The sequence below is a fragment of the Artibeus jamaicensis genome, unplaced genomic scaffold, assembly GCF_021234435.1.
Source record: "Artibeus jamaicensis isolate MK-2021 breed Jamaican fruit bat unplaced genomic scaffold, CSHL_Jam_final contig_786, whole genome shotgun sequence".
Lineage (NCBI taxonomy): Eukaryota > Metazoa > Chordata > Mammalia > Chiroptera > Phyllostomidae > Artibeus > Artibeus jamaicensis.
Window position 1 is genome coordinate 4647643 of NW_026521971.1, and position 24393 is coordinate 4672035.

General features: G+C 57.3%; 2 long non-coding RNA genes and 1 pseudogene across 3 annotated transcripts; all 3 read left to right on the top strand.

Moving 5' to 3' along the window:
• The first annotated feature begins 1291 nt into the window (after nt 1-1291).
• Nucleotides 1292-2634, top strand: LOC119044155 (cyclin-Y-like protein 1; annotated as a pseudogene).
• A 14953-nt stretch (nt 2635-17587) lies between these two features.
• On the top strand, nt 17588-19611 carry LOC119044157 (uncharacterized). 2 transcript variants are annotated; one of them, XR_005081554.2, is made up of 4 exons: nt 17588-17752; nt 17953-18110; nt 18567-18648; nt 19023-19611. It is a non-coding gene; the product is annotated as an uncharacterized LOC119044157 (long non-coding RNA). The 2 variants fall into 2 exon arrangements; XR_005081555.2 differs by having other exon boundaries at nt 17958-18110.
• Nucleotides 19612-19783: 172 nt separating this feature from the next.
• LOC128628500 (uncharacterized) lies at nt 19784-24094 on the top strand. Its single transcript, XR_008392903.1, has 3 exons — nt 19784-23073; nt 23240-23399; nt 23888-24094. It is a non-coding gene; the product is annotated as an uncharacterized LOC128628500 (long non-coding RNA).
• Nucleotides 24095-24393: the final 299 nt, after the last annotated feature.

The following is a 24393-nucleotide window of genomic DNA, read 5'->3' on the forward strand; positions in this document are numbered from 1 at the left end:
AAGAAAGAGCAGAATGCCTGAGCGTGTACAAAGCACTATTTAAATTTCTTGTCTGTAGCATATATTGAACCTATAATTATGGCTTTGAAAAAAAAAGGTAATTATGAAAATTTCTGAGCTCATTAGAGACACACAATTGACATCTAAAATTATTTCAGTGAGATAGGATGCTGGAATGAATCTCTTTTAAGAGACCCAGAAGAAAAGAACTTTGATTTAAAAAAAAAACTCCAAGTTCTTCGTTAACCTGGAGTGTGTGGGTCTCCTCGGGTGGCGCTTCCTTCCTCGGGAAGGAGACACGCAGGCCGCCCCTGCAGGGCCGGCCCGTGGGGCTGGGTGGGCCGCCAGTTTTCAGGGGCTCCCCGCGACTGGACCCCTGCTTGGTGCTGTCTTGCTGCGGGGCCTGCCCGGGGCCGCTCGGGAGACTGAGCCATCAGAAACCGCAGGGCCATTGGTTTTCTTGGAATATGACGTGACTCTGGAGTCGGATTGCCCCGGACTCAAATCTCTATGCTGTCACTCACCAGCTATGTGACCTTGGTGCATCCTTCCTCTCTCTGGGGTCCTCGGGCCACGGGGCCGTGGAGCGCAGGCAGCTGGAGAGCCTCCCTGCTGCGCTCTTTCGACCCCTCAGCCAGTGTTATGGTAAGAGTGGCAAGAGCACCGGGGCCCGCACAGTGGAAGGGGAGACGAGGTGCGCAGCAGGTGTGCCAGCGGAGCCAGCGGGCGCCGAGGGTCCCGGGAGAGACAGACACACGGTAGCCTTCTCCCAGGGCCAGAGGAAGGGCCATCGGCAGTGCGTCCACAAAGGGTGGGGCTCACCTGGCCCCCTCACGCGGTCTCCCCGTGGCTCTGCTACGGCCCGGCCCCTGTACCGTCACAGTGCCGTTGTCTCCGTTAGTAACTGGAAGCTCAGCACCCCCCCAGCTGGACGTGAGAAGGTCAGCATAGCTTTTCCTCTGGCTGGTGAGTCTTGAGTCAACCATTCGTGGCCTGTGGTCAGTCAGTGGTGGCCCTGTGGGTGGGTCACATCTACCAGTCCAACGAAGGCCCTTTCTTAGCGCCGACATCACCTTCGTGGCCTGCTGCTAGAGTACAGTCCGGTCTTCTCAGGAATCTGAGTGTTTCCCTAGTGTTTATGGCTCTACCCAACCGCTAGAATTTTCAAAAATAATGAGATGAATCATAAGTGTAGAACTCAGATCAAAAACTTCATTTAAAAAAAGATAGATGAATATCTTCACAGCCTTGGGGTGAGCAAAGATTTCTTAGGATACAGAAAGCACTAACCATGAAAGGAAAGGATAATGAATTGATTGTCAAAAGTGTCAGTTTCTGCTTTCCATCACCAAAAAACGCCATTAAGAAAATTAATGGGGACAAACCAGGCACCTTGGGAGAGGTGGCAGCAGCACAGAGGCGAGGGGTGCGGCTGCCTGGGGTGCCAGCGGCGCCATCGTTGGGGGAGGGGGCACTACACAGTGCGGGGGAGTCGGTCCGGGCAGGAGTGGGGGCCGAGCGGAGGGCGCCCTGTGGGGAACACGCCGACCGGTGCCAGCCCCACGCTGTGCTGGCGCTGGGGTGGCAGAGCCGGACTGAGTCTGAGATCCCTGCGGCAGCAGCTGGGGGCACAGTGGCAGAAGCACCTTCACCCGCTACCCTGGACCCCACAGAATTGGATTTTGGAACCAGGAGGGCCACCACCTACCAACACGTAAGCGACACAGATCTTTGCAATCAAGCCCTTCTGACCATTGAGGACCAGCACGATTGTCCTGACAAATCTCAAGCGGATGTGCCAGAGGAGAGGACGAACAACTAAACCACAGATCTCCAGGGCACCTCACCCAAAAATGTAGCCCATGCTCAGCAACATTCTAGATGACAGCACAGGCAGCCAGCATCACCTGAGAACCCAAGTGCCGTGTGTGTGACCTCCGCGATATGTGACCTCCGAGACATGTCCACGTAGAGAACAGAGGTGCAAACAGGGCCTGGGGCGTTTTTGACGAGAGGTCACATCCACTCACAGGAGCAGCGGCTCTAAGCGTGATCCCGAACACAAATTCGTTTTCAGGTCTGCTTGTTCTCTCCCCAGTGCCGCATGGCAAACAGCTGGATGCATGGTGGGAACTTTGGTTTGCTTAGAAGGGTTTTTAACTTAGGTCAAGGTCAACATTTGTCCCACTAACTGGAGAGGGATTGGTCTGGGAGCCATTCTTCTTGCCTCCGAGGTCTGGGATGACCTGGCTGCATGGAGTGTGGACAAGTGCAAAGTCCCCGAGGACGGGACAGTGGAGAACGCGAGTGAGAGGGAGAGGCACTTTGGGGGCGTTTATGCTAAATACTGCTTTGACCGTCACTCCTTAGCAGATGACAACACCTGCCTTTTGTATTTGGGCCTCTTAGCGAGGAAAGAGCTCAGAACCTAGAGCCACTTCCAGCCTGTGAGGACAAAGGCCTGTGCAGGGCTGCCAGGAGACGGCTCTCCGCGCTGGTCATTGCACCGGCATTCAGCCTTCTGAGGCCGTCCCCTCTCAAAAGAGACTGAAGGGCTGTAACGCTGTGAGCCCCTCATCTAAAGGGGCGGCAAAAATACTGCCTCACCTGCTCACCAGCCAGCGAAGTCAGTGACAGACAGCACGTCGAAGAGACTCCTGGACAGCCAGGGCTGTGCCCGCAGGAAAGGGGGCCTGGCCAGTGCAGCACACCTTCTGCCCCTCACTGGACAGAGTTACAAAAGCTTCTCCAAAGCAAAGCTCCCGGCCCACACACAGACGTGTGCTGGCAAGGCAGGCTGGTAACTGGGAACTATGGGAGGTTTTTCCTTGCAGTTTAAATTTTGAGACTTGAAAGATAGTAACTATATAACTTCTATGTCTTTCCTATTTTTCTGAACCATCCCCTCAAAAAACAAAAACAAAAACAACAGAGACCCCTCCCCCCAGGGAAGAAGAACCCCCCATGTTTCTGCACATTCCCTCACCATCAGTGCAGTCTCGCCCTTAAACCGCGGGGCACCTCACAACCAGTGCGGCCGCGGAGCAGCAGACTGGCGTGGCGAGGTGCTGAAGGCTTCCTCCTCCTCCTCAGGGAAGCTGCTCGTCATTACTGGCAATCAGTTCAAACCAAGAGCTGCCGGTAACACTGGCCACTCAGATTCTGTGCAAGCATCACTTATTAGCATGTTAGCATGTTCGAGATTAGAGAACGTTTCAGTTATTGGTTATCTACTTATATTGGATCCATGCTGCATATCTTAAGAACAATAATGGAATTTTAAAAAAAAACTATAAGGATGCTGCTTATTTCCTGATAATGTTTCGTTGTTAAATAAATGTGTCAAAAGATATTTTTATAATTCCAACCAACATAGTGGTCCAGTGATAACAAGCAGATAATGAAATAGGTGTCCCCGGGTACCATTAGGGTGCCTGGTTCCCCAGAGCCACCGAGATGCTCACAGCCACCGAGAGGGGAGGACCCATCAGGACCACGCCTTTTATTGGAGGGTCTGCACAGCCACGCTTGGCCTCTCTAGTTCTTATTAATTCATTATCTCTGGGTCCCCATCAGCGTTTATCACATGGCCTTGCAGGCACTTAGAAAACAGTATTGGGCTGAAAGTGTGAGTTCTAGGCATTGTCAAATATGGAGGGAGCTTGTGCTAATAAGCACCAGGCACTGTGCTGTGAGGGAAGCAGTGAGCAAAGAGGGGTGTCCCTCAGAGCCCACAGGCTGGAGAGGTCCAGCAGGCAGACCTCTGGCTGCCCCATGCTTGCTGCCCTCGTGCTCCTCTCTGGTCCAGGAGTAGGTTTTGTTTTCTGTTGCCTCCAAGGCAACACCTGGGGCTGCAAATGCTTCCCTTTTATCTTCCCAAGTGCCAGTTGCAGCAGCAGGTCACAGCACATGCAGGCGCTCTGTCAGAGTCCCGAAGCGCCCCAGGGCTTCAGGTGCACACCTGGGCCTCTGCGTGGGCCCCCCATCTCGATGGCTAAGAGGGACCCTCCTGCCAGGAACAACTTGGTGGATGCTGCTTGTAAACGTGCTCTGAGGCCCGGGAGGCAGGGAGAGGGGAGAGGAGCAGATGTGCCCCTGCTTCCAGCTTCTAAACACAGGCTTGGTGCAGGCTGAGGCACCTCGGCCTCCATAAATCACAGGGGGCCTGGGTCCTAGGAGCTGGTTTTCCTGCCTTGGAATTAATAGGCAGGTCGGGGCGGGGGGTGGGGGCCCTGTGCTGCCTGCAGATAAGTGCTGAGCATCCTTACCTGGGGTGTGCACAGCGTCACCTGGGGACTCTCAGTTCTCCCATTCCAAGCTTTTCCTCAGCTGCCAGCCCCAACAGGGGTGGGCAGATGTACACCCACCTGCCTCAAAGACTGTGGGCAGGTCGTTGGTCTCCCCCCATCGGTATGTCCCGGTGACCGATCGCCTGTTGCCCGTCCTGGTCCCGGCCCAGGCTGTGTGCCGCCCTGCTTTCCCTGGACCCTCTCTGGTCATTGGCAATCACAGGCCTCAGGGGCATGGCTGAGGATGGTTTCCTTTGGGGCCACACGCTGAGGTTTATGCAGCATATCTTAGAGGCTTGCCTCCACCCTGTTCCCCCCACCTTGGACCAGAGTGAGCCAGAGTGGCCAAGGAGGGCGCTGGGTGACCTGCTGGGAGTCGCATCTGGAAGGACATTGTCACCACCACAGAAAGCTCTTTGCTGTGCCTTTTGTCATTCAATCCCCATGTCATCCTGTAAAAGACACAGCAAGGAACGATCACCGTCATGTTTAGAGGAGGGAATGGGCCCCAAAATTTGTGGTGCCCTAGCCTACGTCCCATGGTGGGGCCTGAGCTGACAGAAAGCAGGACAGATGGTCAGACAGCCGGATCTCGACTCCGCGTTCCCTGAGCAGAGCGTCACGTGGTTCGGATCTGGGCGTTCCGCACATGCATTTCTATCATGGGAGACGTGTTGTGTGGGTGCTTTCCTCGGATGCACCCAAGAGGGGGCCCAGCAAGGTCAAGGCAGAAGTCTGGCTCTGCCAACCTGCCCTCCACCCGAGAGCCCGGGTGGTGGTTTTCTTCTGAAAAACTAAGTGATCATGTCATGCTCCTGCTCAAAGCCCTCGCCTGTCCCACCACTGCATCTGTCCCTGTGGCCCTCACAAGTGTCCCTCCAGACGGGTGTTAGGACTTGGACATGCAGATGAGGGAGGTGGCCCTGGAGACACTGCCTTTACTAAGGCCTTTAGGTTCCAATGTGATTCTGGGTCTGGCTACAAAGTCTCTGTACTGAGCCGCCCTGTGCACTGCTTCCTGTTTTCTGGTTTATTTCTCTCTAACCACTTGGTGGTGGTTAAACAGTGCCCCCCCCCCAAAAAAAAAGATGGGCCCAAACCCTAACCCCTGGTATCTGTGAATGTGGCATCATTCCGAAACAGAGCCTGCTGATGTGACCAAGTTAGGGTGAGGTCACAGCGGATCATGGTGGGCCCTAAGTCCCATGACTAGGGTTCTTATAAGAAGGTCATGTGTGCACAGAGACCTACAGGGAAAATGTCAGGATGAAGGCAGAGACTGGGGTGACGTGTCCATAAATCCAGGAAAGCTAAGGATTGGTGGCAACCGGCAAACACCAGGAAGGGGCAAAAAAAAGGCTCTTCCCCTGGAGCCATTCATTAGAGGGAGGGCAGCCAGACCAGCACCTTGGCTTTGGACTTCTGGTCTCCAGAGCTATAAGGGAACAGAATTCTGTTGTTTTAGGCACCCAAGTCTGTGGTGCTTGGCTGTGCAGCCCCACAGCATCTCTTCTCCTGGGCCGTGCTCTTCTCTCCTCCTGCAGATTTTCTGTGCCCATCTGCCTGCAAAAGGCCAACAAGTCCCAAAGCCAGGAAACCTGTTCAATATTTTTTAATTAAGAATTTTCCAAACAAACTTGGCCTTGGGACCCCTTTCCCACAAAACGCCTTTTAGCATGGTGCAAAGTTGGGGCTCCAAGGGGCACTTTCTGAGAGGTGCCATTAAAAGTAAATGCCCAGCAGGCCTCCTTCCCGGCTAACACAGGGCTGTGCACTGAGCCAGGGGCGGGTCCGCCTCAGAAAAACGCCTTTGTCTTGATTGAACCTGCCCAAGCCTTTTAATTACTTCTGACAACGCCTTGCCACTCGGCAGCACTGGGGGGGGGGGGGGGGGGGAGGGGCGGGAAGACCTCAAGAAATTTAATTAGTAGTGAGATAGCTATGAAAATGCCATTCACAGTGAGCAGTGACTAAGACGGCAATATTTAATGTGGGACAGGGGCCCATGGGCAACCATAGCGGAGGCAGATGCACAGGCCTGTGTCGTTTCCTCTGAAGTGGGAGGACAAGAAGCCTGAACCCTGAGGCCCTGTGGGAACTACACGTCAGCTTCTGCAGAGGAATGTCCCTGCAGGCGAACCTGGAAACTTCACAGGGCGGCTTCTGCAGGCCTCTGGAAGCCAAGAATGTCTCAGAGATAGCAGCAGGAGGCAGGGAGCCACCTGGTCCTTTGTTCACAGACAAAGGGTGGGAAGCTGGAGGTTGTCCTCTGTGGATGCAGGTATAGAAGCCAGGGACAGGGGAGCCACGCACTTGTTGCTGTTTCCGCTCCGGACCCCACCACAGGGCGGGCATCTGTACAGCAAGGTCAGGTGATGCACCCGACATCCTGCTGCCCACAGTCTTCCCCACTTCCCCTCCCTGCCTGGCTGGCTTCTCAGCAGAAATGCTCCTTCCGGGAAGCCCTCCCTGACCCTCTGGCCTAATGCGTCCTCCTGCTTCGCCTTCCCCAAGCGTCCTCCTTCGAGACACTGACACCACATTATGGCTGCTGCCCAGCGACTGTCTCTTCCAGACCATGGGCTCCTTCAGGATGAAGCGGTCGCAGTCACCCCTGTGTCCCCAGTACCCAGCACGTGTCTGCTCCCCCGAGAGGGCATCCGGAACACAGCCGTTGACAAACGTCTGCTCTCCTCTCTGGGTGCCTCCTCGATCCCCGCTGTCCCATTCAGTGAGCATCCTTGCTCTCTGTGCCTGCCCCCACCACCCCGGATCTGGAGGGAGCTGGATGCAGAATCACCAGCACCCACGAGCACCCTTCCGGTGATTGGTACCCAAAGCCACACTCAATGTTTGGTATTTCCTGCAGTCTCACACTCTTGCAGAGATTTCCTTTCTGAGCTGTGACAAATGTCTGTGTCAGCGTGCACTGTTCAGTTAGTGTCCTGGCTGTCACACCCATTTTGAAGTCGGGAGGAAGGCTGGAGTTTCGGTGATGGGTTTGCGCACGGCTCTGGGTGGAGGAGGTTGGGGAGGAGGGGTCTGCCTGGGCCACAGGCCCCAGCAGGGCCTCCTCGCAGTGGCGCGCGCTCTCCGAATGTGTGCTGGAGGCAGATTAGGTGAAAAACAAGGCTGCTTTTTAACCAGCGCAGTTTCTCAGTGACGTCAGATCCCCAATCCCAGGCCTGCCCTTGGCCGGTGCAAGCAGGTTCTGAGTTAGGTCTGCAGAGGACGAGGCAAATCTGACTGACCTGCCCCGGGCTCCAGGCTTCCCTGATCCCCCCATATCCGCAACATAGATGCTCTTGCCAGATACCATGCAGGATGGGGGAAAAAACAGCCCCCAGGTGTGGGGTCCTTTGGCTAAACTCGCAGACCGAGGACTTGTGACACCCGGGCCAGTGCTGCTTAGCCTGTTACTTTGGGGACACACTAAGGGCCGAGCTGGCAAAAGTTGACCAGTTTTACTTGTTTGTTTAGTATTCCCTACATGCCAGCTAGAATATGAAGAGCTTTATGTTCCTTATTTCATTTAATCCCTCTATTAACCTCTTCAGGTACTGTTATTATGCCCGTTTTGTAGCTAAGCAAACTGAGGGACAGAGTGATTGAATAGCTTACCCAGCATTGAATGGCTAATCGGTGGCAAGGCCATGATTTAAACCCAGCACTGGCTGACAGCAAAGCTACTCTCTTCACTGAGTTTTCTGGCAGCTTCCAAATTATCTAGCTAGTTCCCTGGAATCAGGCGGACTGCAGTGTGAGGTCTGGGTGGACGATGGAAATCCACCAAAGTTTCTGATTGCCGTTCGGGTATCGGGCCTGGGAAGATTGCTGAGGTGGCCTCTGAGATAGGAGGGCATAGCCGGGGCGTCGAAGGGTGGCAGGGGCTGTTGGGAACACTCCTGGCCGAGGGAAGATGGCCTGGGCCTGAGAGGGATTGTCCAGCATCTCTTAGGCCGGGCTCCGGACACCCCTCCTATTGACATAACCACGTCCCTCCCTGTAGGTTCATGCTCGGGCCCTCGGCTCGACCCCCTGACCCAGAGCCCCCTGACCCAGAGCCCTCACATCCAGTGTTGGGCCTGCATTTTCAAGATGCGGTTCTGGGAGAAGCAGCCCCTGCAGGGCGAGTGGCTGCCTCCCTGACTGTCCCCAGGTTGCTGCTGCCAGTGCTCACTGAGACGGCCGGCTTTGCCACCCGGCAGCAGGGGCCTTGGGCGAGGTCTGTAGCTCTGAGGAGCTTTGATTTCCTCATCCATAAAGTGGGAATGTGCACATTTGTCTCAGGCATCATTGTGAGGAGTCAGCGAGGTGATGTACACAGGCAGGCATTCCTCAGCTATTGGCCTTGAAAACGATACAACGATGATGGCAACAATGACAAAACAGCATGTACCCACAGGTCCCAGCCCAGCCTAGACCGTGCACTAACATCACTCAGTGCTCGGAAGAGCAGATGACAAGATGAAAGAGCTTAGCTGTAAAGTGGGCTGGAGGTCCTTACGGTTGGTGTCTGGGGGCTGGCTCCTGCAAACTGAGGCCTCGCTGAGCCCCGCTGTTCCGAAGTCAGTTCACCTGCAGTGTGAGGACCGGGCCTTCGTTCCCGTGAGGTGGGGCCAGGCCTTCCTAGGGGACTGGAGGTCAGCAGTTCCCGATGCTGCTGGTCCCATTTGGGCCATACAGGGCAGCAGAGGCCACTGAACAGGCCTGGCTGGAGCACAGATGGGCTTCTGTGCCCCGCCTTTGTTCTCAGGAGACACCCCCCCTGCACTGCTGTCTTTGAACTGAGCTGTCTCTTCCAGGTGGCCCATCTGGACACCGGTCTAGCCCTTTCTTTTCAGAGAGAGTCTTTCCTCTGTGAGAGAAAGGCCGCCACCCGCGCCTTCCAGGGCTCGCTGTTACCTTGCACCTGGGTAAACACGGCCTCTCTGCCGGCCTCTTCCCGGGACAGGGCCTGGCCTGGGGCTGGGCAGGTAGGAGGGGGACGGCTCCTGGCCCCCTGGGGACTTGTGCCAGGTGCTGGGGGTCCAAGGGTGATTTGGACCTCTCTTCCCTGGGCTGGGGGTGGGAGGTGCAATAGTGTAAGAGCAGGATCCCTGTGCACAGACAAACCTCCGTGCAAATGCTGGTTCTACTGCTCACTAGTGCATGAGGTCAAGATGCTTCCTTTCTCCTGGTGTCAGGTTTGCTATCTGTGAGCTGGGTCAGCAGTATCACCCACCTCGCCAGTGGACAGGAGCGTCAAACGCATTTAGCACAGGGGCGTCAATGGGTATTATTATGATGGACTCTTTGCTCTTCTGGGTTGAGAGGTTTCCGGTTTGTAAGGAGAGGGACAGGCACAGAAATTGCCAGCGGAGAGACCAGCGGTCTACGGGAAGCAGGTGCTGGCTGCAGTGGACATGGCCCCTCCAGCTGCCTGACACCTTGGGCTTGAAGGAGGTGGAGCTCGCAGGAAGGTGAGGTGTGAGGGTCTCAGCCTCTTCCCACCAGCCACGGATGTGCAGGTGTGTCTCATCTCCCCACACACAACAGGCAGGCCATTGGTGTCGCCAGGGAGCTGAGGGGACAGTGTAGGCAGCCGTGGGCGAGGCCAGCAGCCCTTTTGGCTTCAATGCTCAGGAAAGGCCTCATGGGAAGAAAAAATGTGTAGCAGAGTCCACAACAGCATGTAGACCAGGGAGAGGAAAGCAGAGAGACCTCGAGGAAGACGTGGGAGGTGTGGGTGTGGGTGCTCAGCGAGTGGGCCGGCCAGGTCCTGGTCACGCAGGTCCCCGCCAGTCTGGCCAGGGAGGCGCCCAAGGTCCTTCATTCCTGCCCTGCCGGCCATGACCCTGTGTGTGGGACCCCGAGCCCCCAGCCCAGGGGCTACTGAGATGGGGAGGTGACAGGTCTCTGGGGCCTGCCCCGAGGGCCACTACTTGATCAGCCAGCCCTGCAGCCCAGAGGGGAGGCTCCTCGAGGCTTGGCCCCTGCCCCTCTCCCTCCGGCATTTTCTCTCCCTCCCCTACTGCTCGTTTCCGGCTTCCTTCCTCTCCAGTCAGCAGGCCCCCACTTTCCCTCTGAGGTTCCTCTCCCAGGTTTTCCCTTCTCAGCACTCAGCACTCGGAACCTCTCTTCAGCCACGTGTTCCAACCCCCAACTGGGAGTTGTCCTTGATTCTTTTCTCCCCCCCCTTCACCCAACCAGTCCGTGGGTCCTCCACCTCCAATAGCACCCCAAGCCTGGCGGCCTCTCTCCCCCGCCTGCCGCCATGCTGGTCTGGGCCATCCTCCCCTCCTGCCCCCCAACTGCAGTTGTCTCTGACCCGATCTCTCGGCCACCGCTCTTACTCCCTAACGTCTCTGCACTGGGCCGTTTGTGGCATTCCTCTCTCCCTGAACTCAGAGAAAAATCCAGGCTCCTGGGAGGCCTTCGAGGTCCTGCCGGAGCCCCCTTGCCAGCCCGCCTCCCTGATCTCAGTTCCTACTCCTCTCTCCGGCCTGCCACACTGCAGCACTTTGTCAATCATACTCCTGCCTCAGGGCCTTTGCACTTGCTGGTCCCTCTCCTGGAATGCTCCCTGAGATACCCTCTCGGCTCATGGCTGCCCTTCACTCAAGTTACTGCTGTAATGTCCCCTCTTCAGAGAGGACACCGGGACCCCCTTAGCTAAAGTAACATCCCCACCCCTCTCTTATCATCCTATTTTCTTGTCTTACAAGAACCGGATGTAACTGCCACCTCCTGCTGCCAGGGTTTTTGCACAGTTTTGCTAGTGTGTGTGCTCACAGCCAACGCAGGCAGTGGGAGTTGTGGCCTCCTATCGCTGTGACCGGGGACCCAGAGCGGAAATGATTGATTACCAAAGGGCAGAGGTGGCCTTAATGAGCTGATACTCACCACTTGCCACAGACCACACAAAAGGGCGTGAGGCCGCTGCAGCCACGGCTGGCTCCTTCGTGTGTTCTGGTTTGTTTCCTCTCGTTTCGATCGCTGACAAAGGCAGGCTTACCCCCTGAAACCGGTGTGGGTCCTCGAGCCAGACTGCCCGGGATCCAATCCCAGCACTGCCGTGTGATGGTATGTGACTGAGACGAGTTCGCCAACCTCCCTGGTGCTCAGTTTGCTCCTCTGCAAAGTGGGTGCGTCTGCGAAGACACTACAGACTGTGTAAGAATTAGGCGTGACATCATCACGTGCCGGGCACAGGGCCTGGCAGAGAAAAGCAGCTCAGTGAGTGGGAGCTGGGTCGTTCCTGATCCTGGAAGGAAGCTGCCCAGGTGGCTCTTCCGAAGTGGCCCTTTACCCAGGAGTTGAGGAGCTCCCCGAGAATCCAGCCTCACTGTGGAGGTGAGCAGGGCAGACAGTTTGCATAATGGCAGGTTTCAAATACTTCACTTCCTCCTCCAAGTGATCTGTTCTCCACAGAGAAACATTAAGTTCTTTCCTGCTAACCCATCATGTGAGATACGACCCCCCCTCCCTCACTTACCCAAGGAGCCTGAGTGCCTTGGTTCCCACCGGAGGAGAGCCGTGCAGGACAGCTGGTTGACCCGGAGCATCCACGGTGCACTTTCCGTGAGAGAGAACTGAACCTTTTCTGTGTTAAGCCATTGAAATGTGAGATATTTTTGTTACAGCAACTAGCCTTGGCCAACCCAGACTAGTACAATCACGTGAGCACACGCTTTGAGAACTCGCTTTGAGAACCCGGGAGCCACTCCAAGGGGAGGGTGGTCACAGTCCGCAGCAGCAAACCTGAGGCACAGGGAGCTCCCCGGGTGCCACCACCGCCTCAGACACACAGCAGCAGTGGGGGGGGGGGGGCAGAGAGAAAACGAGTGGGTTTACGTAGGAACTTCCCCTGGGAAGGCATGGGCGCAACTTCTACCTGGCAGGTGCTTCTTACAAGGACAACTCTGTGTGTTAACAACAGGAAATGTGTTTGTCTGAGTGCAGTTCACTTTCTCCCAAGTCGCACCAGGCAGGTCAGCTAGTTTAGAATAAAGGGCAAAGTCCTGTGTCCCCTCCCCCTCTTCCCTCCAAGGGGAACTAAGGCGGCAGAGAGGAGGTTCGTGGGGCACTGTTGATGTTCAGTTCTGTGCGGGTTCTGTCCCCAGCCTGTGGGAGAGCTGCGGGTTTCTCCAGGGTCAGCCTTGTGGTCGCTTTGGCCCCGGGTAGGCGCCATCTAACTCTGCAGGTGGGCCCTCGGGAGTGTTGTCTGCCTGCATGCTCTGGGGAGTGGGGGGCGCCTCAGGGCTCGGGGTCCCCACAAGCAGAGCCCCTGCCATCTCCTGTCTCAGCAGTCCCCTGCATTCACCTCGGCCCTCTCCCCACTCCGGCCTCAGAACACGGGGGACCTGCTTAGAAAGGAAATACAGAAGTGTACCTTCAAATTGCTAGCTGACCCCACAAACCTCCCCCAGCATGTTAAACTCTGTCCATCCTTTTATCCCCTCCCCTCATGGCCTGGGTCAGATTCTTTAGTTCCTCGGAATTGGTGCCTCCAGGTTGCTGCTGTCCCCTGGGCGCCCCCCTCCTGTGTAGTTTACTCAGTGACAAGGCCTGACGGTCCTCCCCAGACCCCTCATCCCAGTTTCTGCGGCCACCGCCTCTGTGGGCTGGAGCTTTCTCTCCGCCCTGCTGGCCCCCTACCTTGGGCAACTCCTCCTGCCCTGAGCTCCTGCAAGCTGCATCCCTCCTCGCTGCCCCCACGAAGCAGTGTGCTTTCAACTCCTCCCAAGTCTGCTCAAAAACTTTCCACATCTTTGTTGGCCTTGAACCTGAATCGTCGATGATTTTCTGATGGAATCAGAACGCCCTTTGTTCCAAAGTTTTCTTATTGTTTTCTTTCCATGGGATTGTAGACAACATCTCCCGCCAGGCACACCCTGCTGTTTTTGTGAAAATTACAGACCGCAAATAACTGCTTAAGTCAACTGCCAGACGAGGTGCTCTCTTCAGAGGGAAAATTCCAGCTGTTGAACAAGTTTATGGGCTTTGTTTTTGGAGCAAAGAGTTCATCAAGGGAAGAACAGAATTTTCCAGGTGCCCCAACCCCATTCTTGTTATAAAGCACATGTGTCTGAGTGGGCTCTTCCTCTCAGGGTCAGATTGATTCCCCAGCCCTTATTCCCCTCCTCCTTCTGAGGACGCCTTTCTCCTGCAGCCTTTCCGTAGACACTCAGAGGAGCGCAGAGAGAGGGACAAAGCGGGAGAGGAGGCAGGGCCTGGGGGTGAGGCCAGCCCCCTGCACTCCCCCAGCCTGCGGCTCCACAAACTGCTGCTGTGTCCTGGCTCAAGCAGGGCTAGTCCCTGAATTCATTCTCAGCTGAGACCCACCAAGAGACCGGCTTACCCCCCCCCCCCCCCGTTGAATACTTGTAGGGAGTAGAGTGTACCTCAGAAGAAGCTGCCAGAGACCTGTGCTCAAACCTGGCCAGCCCTCGACCCCGCCTTTCCTCAGAGCACTCTGGACACTGAGGAGGGGCCCAGAAGTATGCTTGCTTGTCCCCCCTCCAGTCCTCATGTCCCGCAAATGCCCCCGAGTCTCACTTTGCCTGTAGGTGCAGAGACGACCCTCCGTGGCCACCGTTCAGGGAGGCCCCGGATTCTGGACTTGCTCACTGCCAGGCACCACACCGAGACTTAGCCCCCCCTCCGAACGCTGCTGCTCCGATCACCGAAGGTGTATTTTGGCTTTAACCTTGCCGTTCAAAATGTGGCCCGCAGACCGGCGGCACCTGTGTGTTAGAAACACAGTTGCTTGGGCCCACCCTGGACCTTCTGAACCAGAAACTCCGTGTAACAAGGTCCCCGGGAAATTCCCGTGCCCATCCAGCCCGAGAAGTACTAACGTGCCGTACATTTTGCATTTTTCAGCAGGTAGTTTTAGTGTAGGCTGCCTTGCGTTAGTGATGCCAGTGGCCTGGCATTTCGCACTTCCACAAATATGACCTCTCAGGGTCGGTGGAGCAGCTGGACGGTGAGTTCCTGGAGGCCGGGTTTCTCCCGACAGCCCCAGCTCGGCTCTGGCACTGGCTGCAGTTTAACGAGCTGCATGGATGAGCGGATGTGGAGGCCCCCAGGGGAGACAGGACAAGGGACATTACTTCCACCTTGCACACGAGGAAACTAAGGCTCAGGTAGGTCGAGACTTGCTCTGGTTTGGTTCACGGGTGTCAGCCTGAATTCCGTCACCGGGCTTCCGGCCTCCCATCTCCTGGGGGCTGCAGACTCTCTGATGCCCAGTTGCAGGAAGATCTGGGTCATGGCTCTGGAGTCTGATTGTAAATTCTAAACCAGGTCCCTGTGTGGAATGGCCTTCCCGCTTTGGGGAGGGGGGAGAGAATGTGAGAGACACGTGAGGCGCTCTGCCAGGCCCACTGGAGCCTTCCTGCCGGGAAGCTGCTGTGGCCTCTGCCCACGGGGTGCCTGCTCGGAGCCCTGGAGGCTGCTGGTGAGAAAGGTGGGAAGCCAGTCAGGCGCTGGGAGTGGGGGGAGACGCGGACACCTGCTGCTCATTCCCCTGTCCCCTCCCCGCCACACTGAGCCAGAGGAAGCCGCAGAGAAGGCGAAGGTGAGGGCGGGAGTGCTGCTGAGGCTCACTGACAATGGTTTCCGGCGTCGAAGCTTAAGTTGGAATCGTTTCCCCTGGGCGCCCCTTCCCCAAAGGCTCCGGGCTCTGGCTGTCCACCTGGAGCTGGTCAGGCATGGGGGAGGGCAGAGCGGCGCACTCACAGAGGGGCTCACGGGACCCCTCGGTGAGTCGGCGGTGGGGGGTGGGGGGGGAGTAAGGGATCAGGGGCCCGGATCTGCATCTGAAACAAACCACAGGAATGCGCCGCCACCCCCTGGGGTCGCTGCAGAGGCCAAAGCAGATGCAGCCCTGCCTTCCGCAGACTCTGCCAGCCCCGTGCTGGGCCTGAGGAAAGGAGTCCGAGGGCAGGAAGGAGCAGGAGGGCAAATGGTGTTCCTCCTGCCATTTCCCACACTGGCAGCCCGTATCTCTGCTTTCCTGCAGTTGTGTGCGCTTATCCGCAGACTAGAAGTCCGCTAACCATCCCTGGTGTGCAGTGAAGGCCAGCCCGGCGGGGTGGGGGCACCATGTCCCCCCCCTTCCCCGCACACTCTGGCTTACGTGCCCCGGCTGTGATAGCCCCAGGGATGGCTGCTTTGAGCCCTTCCCACAAGGGGGTGCTCTTCTGACACTTCACCTGCATTAACTCGGTCCATCTGCACCCCCACCTGGGAGACAGGAAGGCTCTGCCTTACACAGGTGAAGAGGAAGAGCACAAAGGGCCGCAGGGTCACCCCAGGGCCCACACTGCTGCGCGGAAGAGCACTTGTAACTACTGCTTGGGGCCAGTTAGGGGACACGGCCTGGCTTAGGGGAAGGAGGGGTGCCTGTGGCCCTATACAGAGCAGTAAGGGGACCTGTGCGGAGGTGACACACAGGCCACACTCTGCTCAGTGCTCTGGGCTCAGGCCGGGGTTGTGTGGCGTGCTAATGGTGGAGAGATGACTCTGCGGGGCCGAATAGTCTGAGCTTCACCCTGTAGACCAGGGGTCCCCAGCCTCCGGCCCGTGGACCGGTAGGTAGGTCCGGGCCTGTCGGGAACCAGGCTGCACGGCAGGAGGGAGCTTGAATGCTATGCTCTGGAATCATCTCGAAACCGTCCTCCTCACCCCAGTCCGTGGAAAAACTGTCTCCCTCGGAACTGGTCCCTGGTGCCAGAAAGGTTGGGACCGCTGACGTAGACAAAGGGAGTCACTGCAGAGAAGATGAATCTGGCCCGCAGTTCCGGAAGGCAGGAGGTGGCACCCGGGGACCCGGTTAGAGAGTCAGGGGAGAGGAGGCTCCGAGGAGGCTGTTCTAGTCGGCAGGTGTGAGGGCAGAGCGGGGCGGAGACGGGGGGCTGAGCGGGGCAGAGACGGGGGGGCTGAGCGGAGGAGCCGCACCCGGAAGAAACGGCAGAGGCGTGACTGGTCGAATGTGGCCCCAGACCCAGGGTGTACGCGGCCCACCCCCACAGGCTGGGCTTTCCCCGCCTGGACCCGCACTGCTCTGAGCCCCACCCCGCCCCACCCCCGCCCCCGGTCTGTGTGAGCAAGGGTCCGGGGAGTCACTATGGCAGGGTGAGAGGGTCAGAGGGGTGTCCAGGCCCCTGAAGTTCGGCCCAGTGGCTCTGACTCCAGCCAGAGTGATACAGCCCTTCCTGCGAGCCCACTGAGGTGCAGTGGGGCCTCGGGTGGCTCCCATTGACTTGGGCGACCTTTCCAGCTTCTCCATCTCCACCACCCACAGCCCCGCCACCATGGGCTGCTATAGACGCAGGCAGCTGCTGGGGGAATACACCCAGGAGGTGTCGGGAGGCTGTGACTTCACCTCTCAGGACTCTCTCCAGAGCCCCAGGGAGTGAATGAAAGGCCTGGACATGGGAGTGTTGGTACAAAAGTGCGCTTGTAGGAAAAAACAAATTACTTAAGTTACTAATCCATCTGTCCTGTGCTAATGCCTCCTGAAAAAGAACTTCAACTTGAGTAGCACAGCCTTTTGTCTCTCAGAACCACCTGAACCCGTAATTAGGAAATTGTGTCTCATTAAGGCCCCGGATAACAAAGCCTCGAGGCCCAGCCTGACCAGGGGGTGGCTTCCGGGGGCTCCAGGCAGGTTCACGTGTCCTTGCCAAGGTGCAGTCCCGGTGCCCTTGGGTTGTATTTCCTGGCTGTTCCTCGGAACAAGTAGATTCCTGTTGACATTTATTCTTTATTTTCTAACACTAATAACTGTGCCTGTTACCCAGAAACACAGTTTCCAAGGTCTGTTCCAAGGCTGGTGGTGGATGCAGCTTGGACCCTTAATACCGGGTGGTGTGTTTCCACCTTGAAAAAGAACCTCCCCCTCGCCCAGAATTTTGTCTGAACATCCCTTCTTTCCTCAGGATGCAGGTGTTTCCTGCAGGGAAAAGTGACCCTCAGTCCTATCTGGTCCCAGCTCCAGGACACCCACTGGACCCTCCTGAGGGAGAGCAGCAGGGCTGGCCCTGACACCGCGAATGCTGGGTGGGCACTGCGTGTCCCACGGCCCCCTGACCGTGCACAAGGTCGGTGCATTGGCTCATTGGCACAGTAAAGCCTCTCTCATGGAGGAAGAGCGGCTGTGTTTCCTCTCCGAGGTCCTGGGCATCTGAGAGGGGCTCTCGCCCAACAGGGAGTCGTTCCCGCCGTTGCGATGGAAAGGCAGCCCCTGACCCCGTCTACATGCACAGGGAACAAGGGGCAGCCGTGGCCTGCGGCTTCGAGTTACAAACCAGGAGCAGGGTTGCTGGGAGCTCCGGACTAGGAAGAACGGCCTCTGAGACCCTCGCCCCGGCTCCCGTTAGCACGGCATCCCTTCGATGGCAGTGCTTCTCGCCGTGTGGATGTTTTCCCGCCATGGCCTCCTCCTATGGAGTTTCGATACCACAATATACCGTGTGTGTATCTATGTGCAGTGGCCCTTCGGAGGCCAAGGTCGTTATAGCAGCTAAGGGTTTTTGTCCCCAAGGACCCATTTTTGTCCTGTTGGATATGTCTCTCTCTCTCCCGTTGAGAGACCACATCCCTGAGCAGCAACTTTCTGCTTCTGCTTGGATGCCTCACATATCAGGGAGCTCACTACCTACCTCCTTCTCAGGACAGCCTGGGCACCACTGAGCCAAAGGAGAACAAACTGTCGATGCACACGACAACTTGTCTGGCCCTCCAGAGAGGTGGCTGTGTGAAAAGAAGGCCAGTGCCAAAAGGCTATGTGCTGCGGATTGTGCTTATACCATGCTTCTGAGGCAGTAGGAGGTAAGAGACGGAGAACAGGTGAGAGGTGGTGAGGGCGAGGGGTGGGAGGTGGGTGTGCTTACACCAGAGGGCCCGCCAGCGGCTTGGGGACCGCTCTGCATTTCAGCTGTGCTGATGTGTGCATGGACCCACACGTGTGAGAAAACCACACTGCACCAAACACACATGTACACAGGGGCCTGGGGCCATGGCGAGGATCAGCACACTGTCCCCACAACAGTGTCCCAGTGGTGACAGTGTGCCCCAGTTTTACCAGATGTTTATCACTGAGGGAAACTGGGTCAAGGACACATGAGATCTCTCTTATTATTTCCTACAACTGCATGTGAGTCTATAATTATCTCAAAATACAACGTTTAATTTTTTTAAAGAGCTAGCATTGAAAATAGAAATTAAAATAAAGAGCCTACATTATCATTTTACAAAGACTTATTTTTCCCTCTGGGTTTTTCTCAGGGCCCCCTGTCTCAGGGTCACAGTCAGTCAAATCAACCCAAAAGGCAGGTGAGCGAGCCGCCTCGTACACCAGGGACGGCAGGTGTGTGCCACCGCGGTGTCCTGGGGGAGTGGGCTGTGCGCAGGAGCAGCGGGGGCGTGGAATCCTGGCTCCCAGGGAAGGGGGGGTCAGTGGGGGGGACGGGAGAGGATTCTCCCGCATTCCCCTGGGGCAAAAAGGAAAGGTGCTCTTGCTGACGCAGGAAGAGGGAGGGGGCATCGGCTGAGAACACGAAGAAACCTCAGCCACGGGAATGCCCAGGCTGCCCAGGCTGCCCAGACTCGCTCGGGAATGTGGCGGGAAGGTGGGGAGGGGGGACGAAGAGCCTCTGTGGCGGGCACTTGCCCGGTCCCCCACCTTCTCACATGGCAGAGACACGCAGCAGGTCCTCCCGTAACGTCCTTTTGTTCAACCAGTTTCCTTAGAAGGCTGATGAGATGCCGCAGGAGCCTGACCCTTGTTGACACCGATGAGCCTGTGGCACAGTCGGTTCTGCTGTAAGTCGCTGCGCTCAAAGTCGCAGAACTTACTGCCCACGTTATGTGAGGACGTACTAGGCACTGCCTTGCACACCAGCTCAGCCGGAGGGCAGGTGAGCCGAGGCTCTGTCTGCTGCGGGCAGGGCTTTGCTGCCCTCCATCCAGAAACGCTTCCTCTGGGGCACGTAGATCAGCTGGACCAACAGCCCCCCAAAACCATTTGTTGGAAAACTGCATGTAACCCATCTGTTCTCTTACTTGGCTGGGGTGGAAGAACACCACAGCCCAGAGTGGCTGCAGCCCCTGCTCACTTGAGCAGCTAAGTCGGGGAGTGGTGGTTCCCCCAGGAGGGCCCCCCACTCAGGGCTGGTTCAGTTGACCCAGCCCATCCTTCAGGCCTTAAAACAGGCCCTGTTCTTTGGATCCGGGTGGGCTGAGGCTGGGCGGCTGCCTGGACCCCCCGGTGGGCCCGCCTGCCCTGATGTGGCCAGGCCCAGTGGGGGGCTTCTTCAGCATCACGGGAGTGCTGGTGGGGCCTGGACGCTCTGTGAAAGGGGGTGTGGCTGTGGTGGTGGGTGCCAGGCCTTTGCAGAGCGCTTCACGGAACACACACACACACACACACACACGTTACATGGCTGCCCCCACCCCATCGTGGGCCCTCCAGTCTCATACAGCAGACGAGGCCCACAGGGATGGGGGTCTTCCCCAGGGTCCCACGTGGCCATGTTCATGCTGAAACCCAGGTCAGTCCGACTCCAGGGCAGAGCTCCACAGGACATGCCACTGACCTCATTCACATGTCACACTCTGCAGGGAGGGCCCAGAGCAGGGAGGTTGCGATCCCCTTGATAGACGGGAGCCCAGCTCCCGGAGAGGGGGCACGCCCAGGCACCCAAAGCGCACACCAGAGCTGACTCGCCTGATGCTGACTTCTGTGTCCTTCTGCCTAAACTGCAGGACCCCTCCTGTGACCTGAGAACCTGATGCCACATTTACAGAGCAGTCAGGTGGCTCTTTGCAGGAATCGGGCCCTCCTGGGCCCGATATTCACTGCTGCTGGCACCGAGTGGCAGTGGGTTCCTCAGAACCAGTGGTGTGACGCCCAGGGGAGGCGCCACAGCCCCTGCAGCAGCATGCCCCAGCCCTGGCACCGTGCAGGTGGGTCCTGGTCACCTGATTGTCCCCCCGAATCCACTGCTCAGAGATGCCAGTGCAGAACAAAAGGAAAGAGGAAAACCATCCAAACCTCGGAGCCACTGGACTCACACCAACACAAATGGGGGTGGAGCCGGGGAGTGTAGGGGCCCACTAAAGTAGAGGTTCCCTGGTGGCAGAAGGGGGGACATGCTGGAATCCTGTGGCTACAGTCAGGAAGCCTGGGTTCTGGCCTTACCTCTGACACTGACCTGCTGCAGCATCTTTGCATTCTTGGGCATATCGGGGTACAAATGCCGGGGTACAGAGGAGGGGCGTGCTCAGTGGCAGGTAGCAGAGACCCGGCTAGAGGGCTCTGAGCTCTCATCCCCATTTTTGCCAGTTTTGTTCCACTTCTGTCGGATCAGACATGGGGAAGATGGCCTCAGACGCTTGGTCTCAGATGCTCGTGGTCAGAATTCTGCAGCTCTGCTCTGCAGAACCAAGCATAAGAGCCGAGAGGGACAGGCTAAGGACAGGGACAGGCCAAGGACAGGGACAGTCCCTGCAGGAGAAAGGGGATTCTGAAGGAGCTGGGGGTCAGGGAAAGGGAGAGAAGGCAACAAGGAAGACCTAGGTGTCTACTGCAGGCTGCTGCAGCCTTGCTCACTGACTGGGACGAGCTGAAGCTCCGCGGAGAAGAGCCTGGACGCTGCCCAAGGAAGAGGGGCTTGTGATGGCCCGGAATTCCTCTGATTATTGTAAGATGTGCTTTGGTGATAACGTGCTGCTGACAAGCAGACATGACCAGCAGAGAGGGCATCAGCCCAGGAATGTGGGGTGTCTCCTGGCCGGCTCCAGGCAGCCATGGGCAGGGTCAGTGCACGGGGCTGGACTCCACGCTGGGATGAAATGGTATGGATGGTTTGCCTCTGTTGTGGGCAGTTTCCGAAGGCCCAGAGCAGCACAGAAGTTCAAAACCAGCGATCTCTCCTCCCGAGCCCGTGTGCAAACCTGCTTGCTGAGCGGCCAGGGGTCGGGAATCTGTTTTCCTTTTCTGCATCTCTAACGTTCATTCAGGCTCCCTCTCCGTGAAGACAGCACTGTGTCGGGCTGTCTGAGGCTGTCCGTGGGCCTGTCCTCCCGAAGTGCCCTGCTGCCGGGCCCCAGGCCTCTGCTCTGAGCAGCATCTGGAGCCTGCGGGCAGTTTGACCCGGTCCCGGGACCTGCCCGTCCTGTGTGAGCACAAAGGGCATTTTGCCTGCATTTTACTTCCTTCCTCGTTCCAGGCACTTGGCTGGCCCCGAGCGTGGGGGTGTTGGGATCCCACTCCACCACTGACCAGGACGTGTGGCCTTGGACCTCCGGCCCTCGGGCCCTCTGGCAAGTTTCTTGTTTCATCAGAGACTCAGTTTCCCCTCCTGGACACAGACCACCATGTATGGACTCTGTCTGGAGAGACCAAAGGAGCGGAGGGCCCGAGCCCCATCACAGCTGAGCCGAGGCCAGCCTGGCTGGGCCCGGGCGTGGGGGGACCAGGGTGGCATTCCGGGGCCCCTCTCAGCCCCGGACTGTCGGGACTGTGGCGGGGATCACGCAGCTGCGGTTTCACACCTGGGTGATTATCCCCTCGCTCCCCAGCTCGGCTGTCCACGAGGGGCCATCCCCAGAGAGGACCAGGGCACAAGGGCCTGATGTGCCTAAGTGACCGCTTGGCTCCCTACAGCTTCTCCTCTTCCGAGGGGCCCGCGTGGCGAGGCGTCTTCCGGCCGACGCAGTGGCCGGGCCCCGTGGCCTCTGCCGTAGGGCCCAGGGTTTCCTGATTCACAAGGTTCCTCGAGACTCTCCCTTTCTCCTCTGTCTCTTTAATGCCCATCGGGGCTGAAAACCTTGATGACAACACCCAGCCATGTTTTTTTCATTGGCTAACAATTTGCTATTCTTCCAGCTGCTATAAATTTGCATCAATTTCTCTTCACTGGCTCTCACTGGGGCTGGATCCATTTAGAGAGAGAGAAAGAATGGGAATGAGAATGAGAATTCTTTTTTACTTGAAAATGGCACAGACCTCAGTGTAAGAACCATAGCAGAAATGTTGCTTTAATCATCCCTAATCCCATCACTCCAGCAAATCGCTGTTTCTAATCTTCCTGTCCAGCGCCTGCCACAGACGTTCCTGGAACAGCTGCAATCAGAAGGGCTCTGCAGCCCGCAGGTCCCCTCGTGTCCTCAGCTGGGCCTCACGGTGCTGCACGGCCGTCCGGCCGCCCGAGGGGTCGTTTTTAACGGCTCACTCGGCTGGGGCTTCTGGAGCCGACTCGCCATCCCGGGGCGTGGCCGTCCCCCCCTGACCTGTGAGAGCCCAGCTGAGCTGGGAGACAGGCGCGTAGGCTACCTCTGCAGTGTGTCCACGCTGTGGAGCTCGCTGGCGTTAAAATGCCCCCTTGGAAGGCGCACCACTTTCCCGGGCCCGGGGCTCTCCTCCAAGCCTCATGTGGCAACACATGCCTTTAACTTCCAAAGAGCCGCGAGTTCAGATGCCCTGCACGCATGTTCCTCTGTCCGCAGCCAGAGGTCGCTCCTCTCCTGGCTTTTTTCATCATCTTCCACTCTCATCATCGTCTTACCAGGAGCTGCCCTGTGCTGAGAGAGTTTGCCTTGTGCCAGGCGCTGTGTTCTCTTGTACCATTTTGTGTTTAATTCCATTGATCACTACTGTTCTCGTTCTCAGTTACAGAAACCCAGGCCCGGATGCCGGAGTGGAGTGGCCTGTCGGATGTCTCATGGCTCTCGGGTGTCAGAGGCTGGTGGTCTTGCCCAGCCCCACAGCCCTGGGAGCCGCCTCTCCGGGGTGGGTGAGCCTCCGCACCGTGTGGCCCTTTGCCCCTGCGTGGCCCTTTCCTGCAGGTGGAGCTTGGTGAAGGGTCCCAGGGTGGTCTGCAGGGCCCAAGGAGCCTCGCTGTCGTGGTCCGTTTGGGTGGCCATGACAAAACACGGCATACTGGGCGGCTTCACAGGCATCAGTTTTCACCACGGAGACCTCTCTCTGGGCGAAGGCGGCCTCCCCCACCCACAGTAACCTGGGCAGGACAAAGGATGCCTGGCTAAGATGGAAGCCCAGAGGCCACGTGTCCTTTGCAAAGATCCAGGCCCGGGCTTGTCATCCAAGGTCACAGGGTGAGTCATTGGCACGGTCAAGCTAGACTTGGGTCTCTTGACTTGTGACAGGAGCTCTGTCCTCGCTGGGAAGTGACTTCAACAGCCCACATTGGAAACTGAAGAAGAGGTTCAGAATTATCCAGCTTCTATCTTAGAAAACTCGGGTGTCGTCACATAGGTAGTGTTGGGCGGGAGCAGGAGGGAAGACTGTGGCTGAGCCCAGCCTCGTGGGTGGAGACAGGAGCCAACCGCACCGACTTAGGTGTGTCCCCAACACAGCCCTGGGCGCCTTGGGCCCAGTCTTCGCCTGCCCACCCGATGTGTCAGATGTATCACAAGCTCCAACCAAGGGATTTCCCAAAAGGTGGGGGTTCTTTGCCCTTTGGAGTCTGCCATAGGCAGCAAAATCCCCTGAGAGGGACCTTTACTGGGACTGCCGCCTTCCTGGGCAGAATTGAAACTGCTACAGAAAGACGGACAGCCTCATTCCCTGATTCTTTCAACAGGCATTTATGGAAACTTTCTATGCCAGAAAATGGGGATAACTGGGGGGATAAAACGGACAGACTCCCTCTTTATGGATCTTCTACTGTGGTGGGGACAATAAACCTGTGAAGAAGAGGTTTCCTGAGTGTCCATGGTGCAGAGGAGACAAACCGAGCTGTTGCAGGGACTGCGAGTGGAGGGAGTTGCCAGGAACAGCCCTTCTGAGGAAGAGGTAGGGATGCTGAGACCTGGGAGTCTGCTTGGATCGGAAGGCAGAGCACTCAGGTGGGGGGGTGGGGGAGCAGCAGTGCAAAGGCCCTGGGGTAGGAAACAACCGGGCGAGTCACAGAAACAGAAAGAAGGCCAGTGGGAACAGACGTTATTTTAGGTTCAGCATTAGTGCTGGTCAGAGCAAAGAGAGCCCGCCACTGTGCCCGGCTCACGTCACTCAGCCTGCCTCCTTGTCCGCAGGATGTCCACCAGAGCTGTGTTTTTTCTCCATCTCCATGGGTCATTTCCATCCCCC